This window comes from Pleurodeles waltl, chromosome 4_1 (genome assembly GCF_031143425.1).
Source record: "Pleurodeles waltl isolate 20211129_DDA chromosome 4_1, aPleWal1.hap1.20221129, whole genome shotgun sequence".
NCBI lineage: Eukaryota > Metazoa > Chordata > Amphibia > Caudata > Salamandridae > Pleurodeles > Pleurodeles waltl.
Genome location: NC_090442.1, coordinates 733,182,736 through 733,195,423, shown reverse-complemented (window position 1 = coordinate 733,195,423; position 12,688 = coordinate 733,182,736). Strand labels below are relative to the sequence as shown.

At 42.6% G+C, this 12,688-nt stretch overlaps 1 protein-coding gene and 1 long non-coding RNA gene across 2 annotated transcripts in view; one reads left to right on the top strand and one right to left on the bottom strand.

Moving 5' to 3' along the window:
• Positions 1-12,688, bottom strand: part of LOC138288093 (collagen alpha-1(VII) chain-like) — a 963,348-nt gene that overhangs the window by 794,942 nt on the left and 155,718 nt on the right. The window lies entirely within an intron of this gene.
• LOC138288094 (uncharacterized) overlaps positions 1-12,688 on the top strand; it is a 155,845-nt gene that overhangs the window by 141,396 nt on the left and 1,761 nt on the right. The gene's annotated exons all lie outside the window — the stretch shown is intronic.

The following is a 12,688-nucleotide window of genomic DNA, read 5'->3' as shown; positions in this document are numbered from 1 at the left end:
CCAGTAACACACACAGCGCCATCTTCTCTCACCCCTACCCCAGTAACACACACAGCGCCGTCTGCTCTCACCCCTACCCCAGTAACACACACAGCGCCATCTGCTCTCACCCCTACCCCAGTAACACACACAGCGCCATCTGCACACAGCACCATCTGCTCTCACCCCTACCCCAGTAACACACACAGCGCCATCTACACACAGCGCCATCTGCTCTCACCCCTACCCCAGTAACACACACTGCGCCATCTGCACACAGCGCCATCTGCTCTCACCCCTACCCCAGTAACACACACAGCGCCATCTGTCTCACCCCTACCCCAGTAACACACTCACACAGCGCACACACACAGCGCAATCTGCTCTCACCCCTACCCTAGTAACACACACTACATTAAAAACAAATAAATAAATAACCAAAGAGCCTTACCTGACTCAAAGCACTGTAAAGATGCCACAAATGTAGAACGGCAGGCAGGCGGGCAGCAGAGGTGGAGCTGGTGACAGGAAGCAGACGACAAAGCCCCGTAAAAGTTATCTGCAAGCGCTGACTTTTATGGGGCTTTGGCTTCCAGGATCGTCACGGTAACGCCATAAACAATGGCCGCCGTACGTAAACATAGAGGAGGGCCGCGGGAGCATGCGCAAAGAAGCCACTGTTGCGCATGCTCCTGCGGCCCTCTTCTATGTTTACATACTGCAGCCATTATCATATGGCGTTGTGCGTCTCGCGGGCCGCCAAGGTAGGTCTGTGGGGCCGCTGCCGGCCCGCGGGCCGTACTTTGAGTAACGTCGATCTAGAGCTTGCCTCCTGTTGTTTGAAGTCTCAGGGACAGCAAAGACTTCTCTCTGCCAGCACCTGGAGTCTCTGGAGAGACTCCTACTCTGCCCTGTGGTGCCCATCCAGTTCCTGGGACCCTGAAAGGAGAAGCTGGCAGCCTAAAGACAAGAAAATCCAAGCACAGAGCGCTGTGCGGGGAAAAGATTGACGCAAATCCGATCTGCGGCTGAAAAAACGACGTGCCGCCGGCTCCGCAGCTGAGAAACGACGCTCGCAGGAAACGCGACCGAAAAATCGACGCACGGAGCAGGAGAAACGACGCGCAGCATCGCTGACGGAGGCTGGGAGATCGCAACCTGCGCGGCGGGATTTTCAAATCATCGTGCGGCTGGATTTTTGACTCAAGTACCGCCATGCGGAGTTATTTTTGACGCACACCCGCCCGTGCGGGGTTATTTTTGACGCACACCAGGTACATTTTCACTCTAGCAGCGCTAGTGTATTTTTAAAACTACTTAAAGACTCTTTTTGATTTTTAATTAATAACTTGACTTGTGTATGGTGGATTTTTGTCGTTTTGGTCTTGTTTTGTTTAGATAAATATTTCCTCTTTTTCTAAACCTGTGTTGTGTCATTTTGTAGTGTTTTCATTAAGTTACTGTGTGTGTTGGTACAAATACTTTACACCTAGCACTCTTAAGTTAAGCCTACTGCTCTGCCAAGCTACCAAGGGGGTAAGCAGGGGTTAGCTGAGGGTGATTCTCTTTTACCCTGACTAGAGTGAGGGTCCTTGCTTGAACAGGGGGTAACCTGACTGTCAATCAAAGACCCCATTTCTAACAAATACCATTAACAAAATATAACCCATTTGTCACGGATTAATTGGACTGTCGACTAGTGTAGTGTTGATTTTCCTAAATATGTAGTCTGTGGTCACCCTGCTTAATGATCTTTCAGGTATATTTTGAAAGTAATATAATGTAATGGTCTATACACCTGTGGCAAATCACCATGCAACAAACTGCAATAATCCAACTTGCACGGGATGGTTTTTAAATAACACCATTAATGTGTAGCAGATATGTATAAACATATTATTGAGTAAGTGCCAAGGAGGGGAAACAGGGAGTGAATTAAGTAGCAATAATACACAAATGTTTTTAAAACCGAAATGCTCCATATTAAAAAAGGTGGCAATTTCTGAATACCCCTGCGGTATTATTAAATCAAGTATTCTGTAAATTGGCTATCATAGCCTGCTTATCCTTAACAGCATTTGCCTTTGCCACATATTGGTACCAAAACAATATTTAACACATAGCAATACTTCCCTGTTTTATCATATATAAATATTTTTTCTAAATCTGCTTACAACCACACTGCCCAAAAGGTGATCATGCGATTTTGCTTATTTCACCTCTCACAACCCACACCCAATCACAATACATCACAATTGTATCAAGGTAAATCAAGTCATGCAAAAACAGATGTATGCAGGCAAATGTAAATATAACTACAATGTGTGAGATTGACAGTAAAACAAATGCTCACTACAGTGTTTCAGCGGATCTGTAAAACAAAGTGTGTTTTAAATGAACTGATCTTCAAACATATATTTAATATGCAGTGTCAAGAAGGGAGTTTGTCACGAATAGGGCAATCTCCGTTTCCAAGTTTATTCAGGAGAAACAACGCGGCAGCCAACCATTCCAGAGGTTCCAGATCAACTGCCTACTCTGGAATGGTGAACACTTTACATTCTAGATTATGTTCACATCACAAAACATCCTCCCCTGTTCATCAGCAAATAACAACTAAAGAAAACCAAAGTGAAGCAAACAACAAAAATAGAATTCAGCAAGATTAACCAATAAAATGAAATGAAATTTGTAACAACAAGTACATTATCTAACATAATCTCTCAAATAAGAAGGTGGCTTCCTAATCCTCTTTCCTGGAATGGGATCACTCCCATACTCGATCCCACACACATCACTCTGTTCCTCAAGCCCCTCTGCAGAGCACTGCTAGTCATCCCACTAACCACTTCATCATCACCCACAAACATCATTCCTGAGCAACTGTCATCAACACTCTCCTCTGACATACCTCCCTTTTGATATAAAGCCACATTCCGAAAATTCCATCTTTCCCCATTTTCCAAAAACCACAAAAAACGTACCAACCCACTGGACCCAAAAAGGGCTCCTGAACTTGGCCAAACCCCCTTGGATCCTTCCCGATTTCACTTTGACCCAGTCCCCTACTTTTACTCGTACCTTGGTATGTACACACCTTTCATTAAGAGATTGAACACTACCATGTCTGTGAACTTCCACATGAGTATTCAACTCACCCTTCAACCAAGCCGGAACTAATTTAATACCCGGTAATCGTCCCCACATAGAAACAAAAGGAATTCTATTTGTGACATTATGTGATGTGGTACAATACGCCCACACCATATCGGGAATGGTTTCCTTGACGTCATAGCGATTAGCTAAGGCTAGTTGTATGGTTCCCTTGAGAAGTCTAATGGCTCTCTCAGCTATCCCATTCCCTCTAGGATTATACAATGAGGTGTGAGAATGTTTAACTCCTTACGCCTGCAAAAAATGTACCATCTCATGCTATGTAAGCTGCATCCCATTATCCGTAATAAGAACAACCGGAGCCCCCTCTTTTTTAAAAATATCCTTCAAGACTGCAATCGTGCTTCTTATAGTGATATCCCTCAAAAATTCACTACCAATCACTTGGAGTGCATATCCACCACCACCATGGCAAATCTCATATCAGGCGACAATTTATTCAATGGTCCAACAAAATCCAGACAAACCGTGTGTCAAGGCTTTCCTGGGTCCTCTGAGTGTCCCCCACACTCTTCTCAAGAACCAACCTCTTCTCAAGAACCAACCTCTTCTCACTTGCTTTACACAATCCACAATTTTGTACCCATTCTCTGATTTGATTATCCATTCCCAGGCACCAAAACTTTTCCCTCCCTCTTCTGGTGGTCAAACCTTGCCCCAGATGCCCCTCATGTGCTAACTGAAAAATCCGGAACCTCAACCCTACCTTGGGAGTAAAACAATCACCCTTAATAATCACATCATCACTGCAAACAGACAACTCATCAAGCACCTTCAACTAAGGTCTCACTGGTAATGGAGGATTGCTCTCTCTTTCACCTTTCCATACTGTATTAATCTAACCACATCTTTCATGACCACATCCCCATCCATTTCGTCCCTCCATTGCACCATCTAAAAGGAACCAGTCCCACTATTCACTGCATCACGAACAGTGGCAACAGCACCCTCCTTGTCAGCACCTCTCACACCAACACCGTCAACCTCGTCCCAATCCAATGACAACCTCGACAAACAATCAGCCTGAACATTCTTCCAACCCTTCAAAAATTCAACGGTATAATTATACTCCTGAAGTCTGGCTGCTAGTCTAGCCAATCTAGCCGATCCCTTCCCCGCTCCTCCTGCAGACAGGATTTTCACCAGTGGTTTATGATCCGTCCGTATGACAAAAGGCAACACCCACAAATACACCCAAAAATATTCAGCACCCCATGCTGCTGCTAAAGCTTCGCGCTCAATGACTGAATAATTCCTTTCAGCCGGTGTTAGAGCACGAGAGGCAAACGCCACCGTCTTTTCTTCTCCATCATGATATTGTGAAAGAACTACACCCAAACCAGATGCACCGGCATCTACTGTGAGTTGCAGATTTCAAATTCTTATCAAATACTATTAAAATTCCAGCTCGACATATCTCCTTTTTAATGTTGTCAAAACAAAATTGTTGTTCCTCCTCCCACTCAAACCTACTGCCCTTATGCAACAATCTTTTTAAAATCTCTGGCTTCTCTGCAAATTTCTCCACAAACTTAGCATAGTACTCCACCAGCCCCATGAACGACCTCAATTGGTCCCTATCCCTCAGAACGGGAGCCTTGCTTATAGCATCTAACAAGGAGCGTTTAGGCCTAACAGATCCCATAGCAACTGTGTAGCCCAAATACTCTACTTGCTCAGTTAGAAAAACACATTTCTCCTGATTCAGTGTGAGACCAGACTCTTCCAATTTCTTTAACACCAACCTCAAAGTAACATTATGATCAGTTACTGTCTTTCCCATGACTAAGATGTCATCTTGAAAATAGATCACATCGTCTACACCCTCCAAGACCTTGGCCATTGCCCTTTGAAAAACACTAGCTGTGGAGGCCAATCCAAACGGTAAGTGTTTAAATTGAAAGGTCCCTTCTGTAGTGACGAAAGCTGTGAGTGATTTGGAGTCCTCATGCAAACTGATCTGATGATAGGCACTCCTCAAATCGAGTTTGGAAAAATACCTCATGTCTTTCACCAGAGTCAACAACTCGTTAATGTTGGGAAGAGGGAACATATCAACTACTATGTTCTGATTTACTGAACGCAAGTCAACACAGAATCTCAAATGTCCATCCGCCTTTTGAGTAATAACCACTGGTGAAATCCACTCCGAAGCCCCAATAGGCTCAATAACTCCTTCTTCCAACATCTTTCACAATAGACACTTTAGCTCAACACAAACAGACAAAGGCACTCTCCTCAATCTTTGTTGAGTAGGAATGGCATCGGTTTCACTCGCACTCTATGAATGTACCCCTGAGACATCCCAACTTTTTATCAAACACATCTCTCGCACCCGCTAACACGTCTTCCAGAGTGGGATCTTCTACAACTAACACCTGATTGGGGGCCCTAGGGTGTATCATAATATTCAGATCAAATTGATGCATCCACCCCAGAAATGCCGGTCCATCTGCTGAAACCTAAACCTTGCCCCTGACACACCTGGAACCATATTGGATGTCACCTTCCATGTACCCTAAAATGTCTATAAACTCACCCTGGTACTCATCCAGATTGATATCTTTAGGTAAAAGTTTAACACTCATCCAATGCCTCTTAGCAAGTTGTTCCGGAATAATAGTGTAAATGGATCCAGAGTTGATCATAAGTTCCACATTCTTCCCACACTCGGTAAAAGTAGCAGAAGGTCTAAACATTCTACCCCTATTCTCAGAGATGCCCGTAAACAAAGGTTTGTAATCGTCGTTCACTACAAGAATTCTGTCCTTACACATATCTTCAACTGTATCTCCGACCACCCCCACACTAGGATATTTGTTCCCTTTGCTAGGTTCTCTATAAACTCTTGCATAGTGGTCCTTTCGTCCACACCCCCTGCAAATCTTGTTACTCGCAAAACACTTCGTAGAATCTGAGTCATGAAAAATACTACCACATTGTGCACAGTATCTCTTATTTCTTAGTACTTGAGAACCTTGGTCCCCTTTGTTCCTAGACATTCCTGGAAATCCATACTCCTGCTTGCCCTTTCTTTTAAGTACACACTCTTCACTCTCAACACAGTCATCATGACCAGAACTAACTGAAGAAACATCAGTAGTCTTGTCCCGCCTGTTCAATTCTTTCATATACCGCTGCGATTCTTCGATTATCTTAGCCATTCCAATAGCCTCCATGGGATCCTTTGCTGCCCATAACCTCTCTTGTATTTTTTTGTCCTTGCATTGAACAATCAACTGGTCTCGGATAAGTTCCTATGTCATGTTACCAAAACGGCATTTAATAGAAAGTTCTCTCAGTCTGCTACAAATTCATCAATAGACTCATGTTCAGCTTGAGGTTGTGTGTAAAATTTGTACCAGGCCATAACCAAATTAACCTCTTTGGCAAATCTGTTCTCCATCCTCTTTACAGCTTCCTTGTAGACATCGTCCATTGATTGATCATTAGGCCCCATCGCTGCTGGTAAGTACTTAAAAACTCTTTTGCCCTCATTGACAAGAGCACTTAGTAAAATGGCCTTTTTCCTAGCTGGAGAAAAATGTTGCCCATCGAGAGCTATAATATATTTTTCACACATCTTTATCCAATCCTCCCAACAAATATCTGGTTGGCCAGCCTGTTGTAAAAAAGATGGGTGGTGTTATAGTGTTTCCCAATGCAGCCATGACAAAACACACAAAACAAACAAAAAAACACCAATAAGGAACAGTTCAATTTTTTATTTATTTTTTAAGCACTACGAAGAGTTAAAATCAACAAAGATGGCCGCTACTTCCTAAAGTGAGCAGCCTAGTCTTTTTCCCCCTCCAACGAGGAAGTGTTGACTATGACACGATGTCCGGTACAACTATTTTCACTTGAAAACGCGCACAAGCGCGTGCTCATATCCAGAGAAGAACTGCTGGCTGTAGACCACGCACAAGCACATGTGCGCAAGAAGCACACAAGCGCATGCACGCGCCAAGGAAAACTGCGAGAGGGTCCCATCACCTCCCGGGGTTCTGCCCAATTGCAAGTCTGGTGCGTACCTGCTTGAGAGGCACTCCTTTCCCACAGGAGCTGTGAGCAGGAGCACTGCGTCCACGAACCCACTTCAGAGCGACTCCTCTCCTTCAGAGTCTCTGAACGGGAGCGGTGCTGCTGCGTGCACGGCAACGGTCCCAAAAGACTGCACACACACTACCCTCACTCCGAAACGCTGCAAAGTACGAAGCAGCACTTGGACACAGCCGGAAAACCACAGCAACAAGTGCGGAGTACCCAAAGTAGCTCACACGTCCCCTCCAATCTCCAGGGAATGTTGCAGCAGCGCTCTGATATGGCCAGTAAGTAAGAAAGCAGAAACGACAGCCAGGTTGTGTGTACCCCTGGTCAAAGTAAATTTGTTGCCAAAATGCCATGAATAAAAATTCCAGGCATACAGCAATCTCCGTTTCCAAGTTTAATCAGGAGAAACACAACGTGGCGTCCAACCATTCCAGAGGTTCCAGATCAACTGCCTACTCTGGAATGGTGAACACTTTACATTCTAGATTATGTTCACATCACAACAGACTGCCACAGGCTAGATATTAATTTCATATTCCAGAGTGAACAAACTCACCTTTGGAAAACTATTTGGTGGCTCACATACTAGATTAAAGTATACTTCCATTCTCATGCATTTGTATTCCAGGGACGCAGGATACAGCAAAAACTCTTATTTATATTGTCAACCCACACATTCCATTTCAAGCTGTTGCAAAGTATGCCCCCTTAGCGTTATTAAGCATGGAGTGATATCATGTTTACATAGGCACAGAGTCCTGTGCCTTTGCTTAAGTCAAGAGGGCATACACAGAAATTAAATAGGACAATTACTGCATAGAAAACATAGTTATTTAATCTTGAAACAACCAGTTAAGTCTCAGGACAATCAGAGCCAGCATCAGTTGGAGTGTATTGTCACTTTCAGCAGAGACATTGTCCCTAAAATTCTCTGAAAACCCTGAGGCGTGATCTGAGCCACAGCTTAAGCCTATACACCAAACTAAAGATACCTCTTTTCGCAATTCTCTGGAAAGGGAACATGAACTATCTTTGTCTGTTAAAATTGTTGAGACCTGTATCTTTCTGAAGCAAAAAATATACAAAACTAATTAATATGACACAAGGGATGTGCTTGACTGCTGGTAATAACTTTAGGAAAGCTATGACAAACTCGGTTTGATAACCACTCCAGTTTTATGATTAAGATGTCACACTTGAGAAAACAGCCAGTACTTTTTGGTGGTAAAGTTCCCTAGGTTCTCTTGTATCACGCATATGCGTGGCAAGCTACACTTTTTTATCTTCAGCACTTAAAGCTCTACCCTAGGCACTGTAGGATTGGATGCTGTTTATAATTCCTGGAGCATGGTTGCTGCCAAATAAGGTAGCCCCAGTCGGTGATTCTCAGACTTACTTTGAAGGATGTTGCCTTTATCTGGCAAAAAAACTATGCCCATTTAATTCAGGAATAATTTTGGGTTATTTTTGGTCACACCATTGCCACGAATGCCTTAGTATCACTTTATTGAAAGTAAGCTAGCAGGCCTATGAAAGCTGAACTGTGAACATAGCCAAAATAAACAAGATTAACTCAGTTTTTTCTAATAAATGTTAACACATGATCTTCCCGTGGAGCACTTTGGATGCCTACAGGCTTTAATAGTTACATGACTTAAGTCACACAAAGGGAGTAGAAAATAGGGCCCCCCAATCGCGGAATACACTTTAAAAACCATTCCCCTTTTTTGGAGCTATGATTTGAAACAAAACGTGGAGTACACAAAAGATTCACACGCTTTTTTCAATTAGTAGATGTGAAACTAGTGCTTAATTTATAAAAGTGAAAAAAGTGCTAGTGTCCTCGTTCAGGGGACACTGCAGCTTTCACTGCCCATTGCCCCTGACTGCGCCACCAGTGACAGAACCAACACAACTATTAACCATCACACACCTACAAGTGTGACAAATCAGACTATTTCTGGCCATCAAAGCAACAAGAATGGCTTGGGCTGCAGGTATTTTAATGAATATTAAATTAATAAAACAACTATTCTGCTCATTTTTAAATTATACAGTGTCACCACGTGGCAGACTGTCATACGTGCCTGTGTTGGCAATTAATTGCCGAGCACTGGAAAACGGCAGCCCAAAATAAGTACTGTGTGACGCCAGAAAATTCAGGAGTAAGTCAGAAGTCAAGAGTGGTCACACTTATTCATGTAAAAATGTTTGTGAACTGGTACCAGAGTGTCTGTTACCTCATATCATCTGATTACATTATCTTGCCCCTCTCCTCCAATTTTAGATCGAGCGTAAGCATTCAACCTCGTTTATACTTTTAGTATACGTCTTACGGCTTCAAGTGATTTCATTTGTTGGTTGCAGTCATTGTTAACAGATTATTGTTTGCTATTGGTCAGTTCTGCCTTTTTCTCCCTCCTTTTTCTGTTTCAAAGCAGTGACCAACTGGTGTGTTATTCAACTTTGGTTTCTTTATCTGTTGCTGTGAAGGACTATTTCTGTTATTTCTTTAGTGCTCCCCTTTCACTGTGGGTGTTTTAGGCTGGTACCTGCCTGCGTTTTATTGCAGCATTCCATTCCTTCCACCTCCTCCCATGTTGCTGATATTTGTTTTAGCTTTATTCCAGTGCTGTCCTTACCTTTGGCTCCTAAAATAAGCTTATTTTACAAAAGAAACACCCGGTTGTTTAGCTTACTGCTCACAAAAGCCACTATATGCCCTTTCTGGTAGAATGTACCTAAACCTAGAAGCAATGATTAGAAACTTGCTTAGCCTCCCATCGCATCTGGAGTCTCTCTCTCCAGAGCCCTTCCCTGACAGTACTCATGACATTGCACACAGGGCATTGCTTATCTCCCTTATTGGGACCATAAATCTTCTCAGGCTTCTCTGCTCGTTGAAATGCGAGGCAAGAGTGCTTGCAAGACTTTTCATTCTGTTAAAATAAAAAGAAAATACTTTTCCAGCCTTATTTTCCAATTTCTGTTCAGATGTTTACACAATGTGAGGTAGTGCAGTCATCTTCTCGTCCCTCCTCAAGGGCTTCTGATTTCTGATGTCAGTCGCTTCCAGTGACCACCAAAACATGTCAGTAAAAGATGAAGTAATGAGACAGGGTTGGCCAGTTTATGTGGCAAGCAAAGTCCAGTTCTGAATTTACAAAGCCAATAGCTCTAACTCAGGAAAATGCTAGACTATTAAATTGCAAGTACTTGTTCATGAATGTAAACATTTCAGGAGGGAAGGCTGGCTATGCATGTACATGTTCAGACTCGTATGTTTCAAAGAATCCGAGCTTTGACCCCATTATTTAGCATTTTATGCATGGACATAGAGAGGAGCAGGCTCATGTTATGCCATCATAAAAAGGAGCACGGGCAGTGCAGTGTTTTACATTTAGTTTTTAACAGGAAGTGTAGTGTAGGGGTTAGACAGAGCCCAAAACTGTAATGGGTGTTTTTTGATAAAGAAGTGTTCAGGGCATACCCCATCATGTTAAGCTATAAAGCAACATATGAACGGAGAGGAAGTCTAAAGTATTTTCACAATGAAATTTCTGTATTTCGTGATGCACAAATATGCTTGTGTGCCCTTTGCAGCGAAATCGAATCACAGATTACTGTAAAATTCCAGAAACAATTGCTGTAGGATTGGCATATTGTTTATTACAGAAGCTGGTGAAAGAACAGAGGTTATCTTGAATGCACTTTCGGGATCCAGACACAGTGAGTAGGTGTGAGGTGGCAGTTTGCTGAATGGCACAGGGTAATTGACCTACAAAGAAATAGACAGAATGCCCACCAAGCATGTGCCTATTGAACACCACCAGGCTTATGATAGTCAGTGATATGTCTTAGAATGCAAGATGCCCAAGAAGATGTCCTAAACCTCTCTGTCCTTTATCTGGATGCCTGACTGGACATCATAGACATGTAAAAAGATATGGGCCCTGACACTGTATGCAAGGGGTGTATGTCAGACTATAGAACATAAAAATACTGTGCCAAAGTATTGTAGCCAGAATGTGACTTCTAAAATATTGTCATTAAGTGTAGACAGGTAATTGTAGATTTACTATACCCACCCCTGGAGCCTGGAATATAACTGGCTCTACCCCCACACCTCCACTGGAATTATCAGCATGTCGAGCAACATCCCCAGAACAGACCAATCTAATCCCTACCCAGTGGCATGTTGGGCCATCCCCCACATGCATATCTGACCACAAGCGGAGGAATTTTCATTTATAGCGCTGCCAACCCACTAGCACTAAATCTTTTGCTGACTGACTGCCAGTTAGGTAAATGAACAAAAATATACATTATTCCAGAAAAGTATAATAATTTTGTTTAGAGCGATTGGTTGGCTTAAGTTGTCTGAACTCTTGCAATATAAAGTAGATTTGGACTGGTACCTTCTGTAAGAAATACCAAGTCAGACAGCTTTATTAATCACACGAGAAATTATTTTGTTTCACATTTTCTGTGCACGTCCAAAATGGTACCTTTGTATCAGTCATAGTGTGACAGCAGCCAGATCTTAAGCTTGATTGATGGAGCCCCGCGAGTTCCAAAATTAAGATGCATTCAAGTCAAAACCCATTGGTTTAATTGGTTGGGTGAATTAAGTGCATTGAGCTTTGTGACTGGAATAAATGCTCCAGTTAACAACTTCCTGGCGATTACAGCATTGCTAGACTGGCGATGCCTACAGGTACCAACTAATCAAACTGGCACTGCCCGACTGATGGAAGCTGTGAAAAAAAAGCTTAGAAGTTAAGGTGACCATTCGTCTGTAATTTTCACACAATGTGAAATAACACTAATGTCTGTTGTCTGTGATAAAGAGTTCAATGGATAGCATTTGTCTGAAATGTTAGCCCTTGTGCTAAAATATATATGTTGCAATTTAAATGCCTGCTGATAGAATGTCTCCCGTGCTGTGATTCCGAGGGAGGGCAGATACATAAACAAGAATCAAGCCTTCTCACCAGGGTGCCAGCTACCTAAAAAATAATTCAGATCTGTGCAGTTGGTTAATATAAAAGATGCTTGGAAGCCAGTAGAGGCCTTAATTTATGGGGACAGTTAAACTTTCTGAAGGCAAAGATTTATTGTTTTTGAGAGGTATTGTAGGGGGTGTTCCAAGCTGAGTTGTAGAGTGTGTGCTTTCAATAGGCAGTTGTGAAACTGTTTGCGCTAGATGCAATCTCCATATTACTTAAATGTTCACTTTGAAAATACTTTTCTTGATTTTAACCTAAACTTAGGTCCACATTGTGCGGTAGCCTATCTTATTCTGTGTGCAATGCAAATTTAAAATAACGACTTATACATTGACAGTGCTTTCTATGATGAGCTGGGACCGCCTAGTATTAAGAAAACATATAACTATTCCCTGTTTAACCAAACAGAATTCAGTTCAATGGGCTTCTGGTTGCACACACAAACATCTGCAGTGATCACATTAACCAACAGA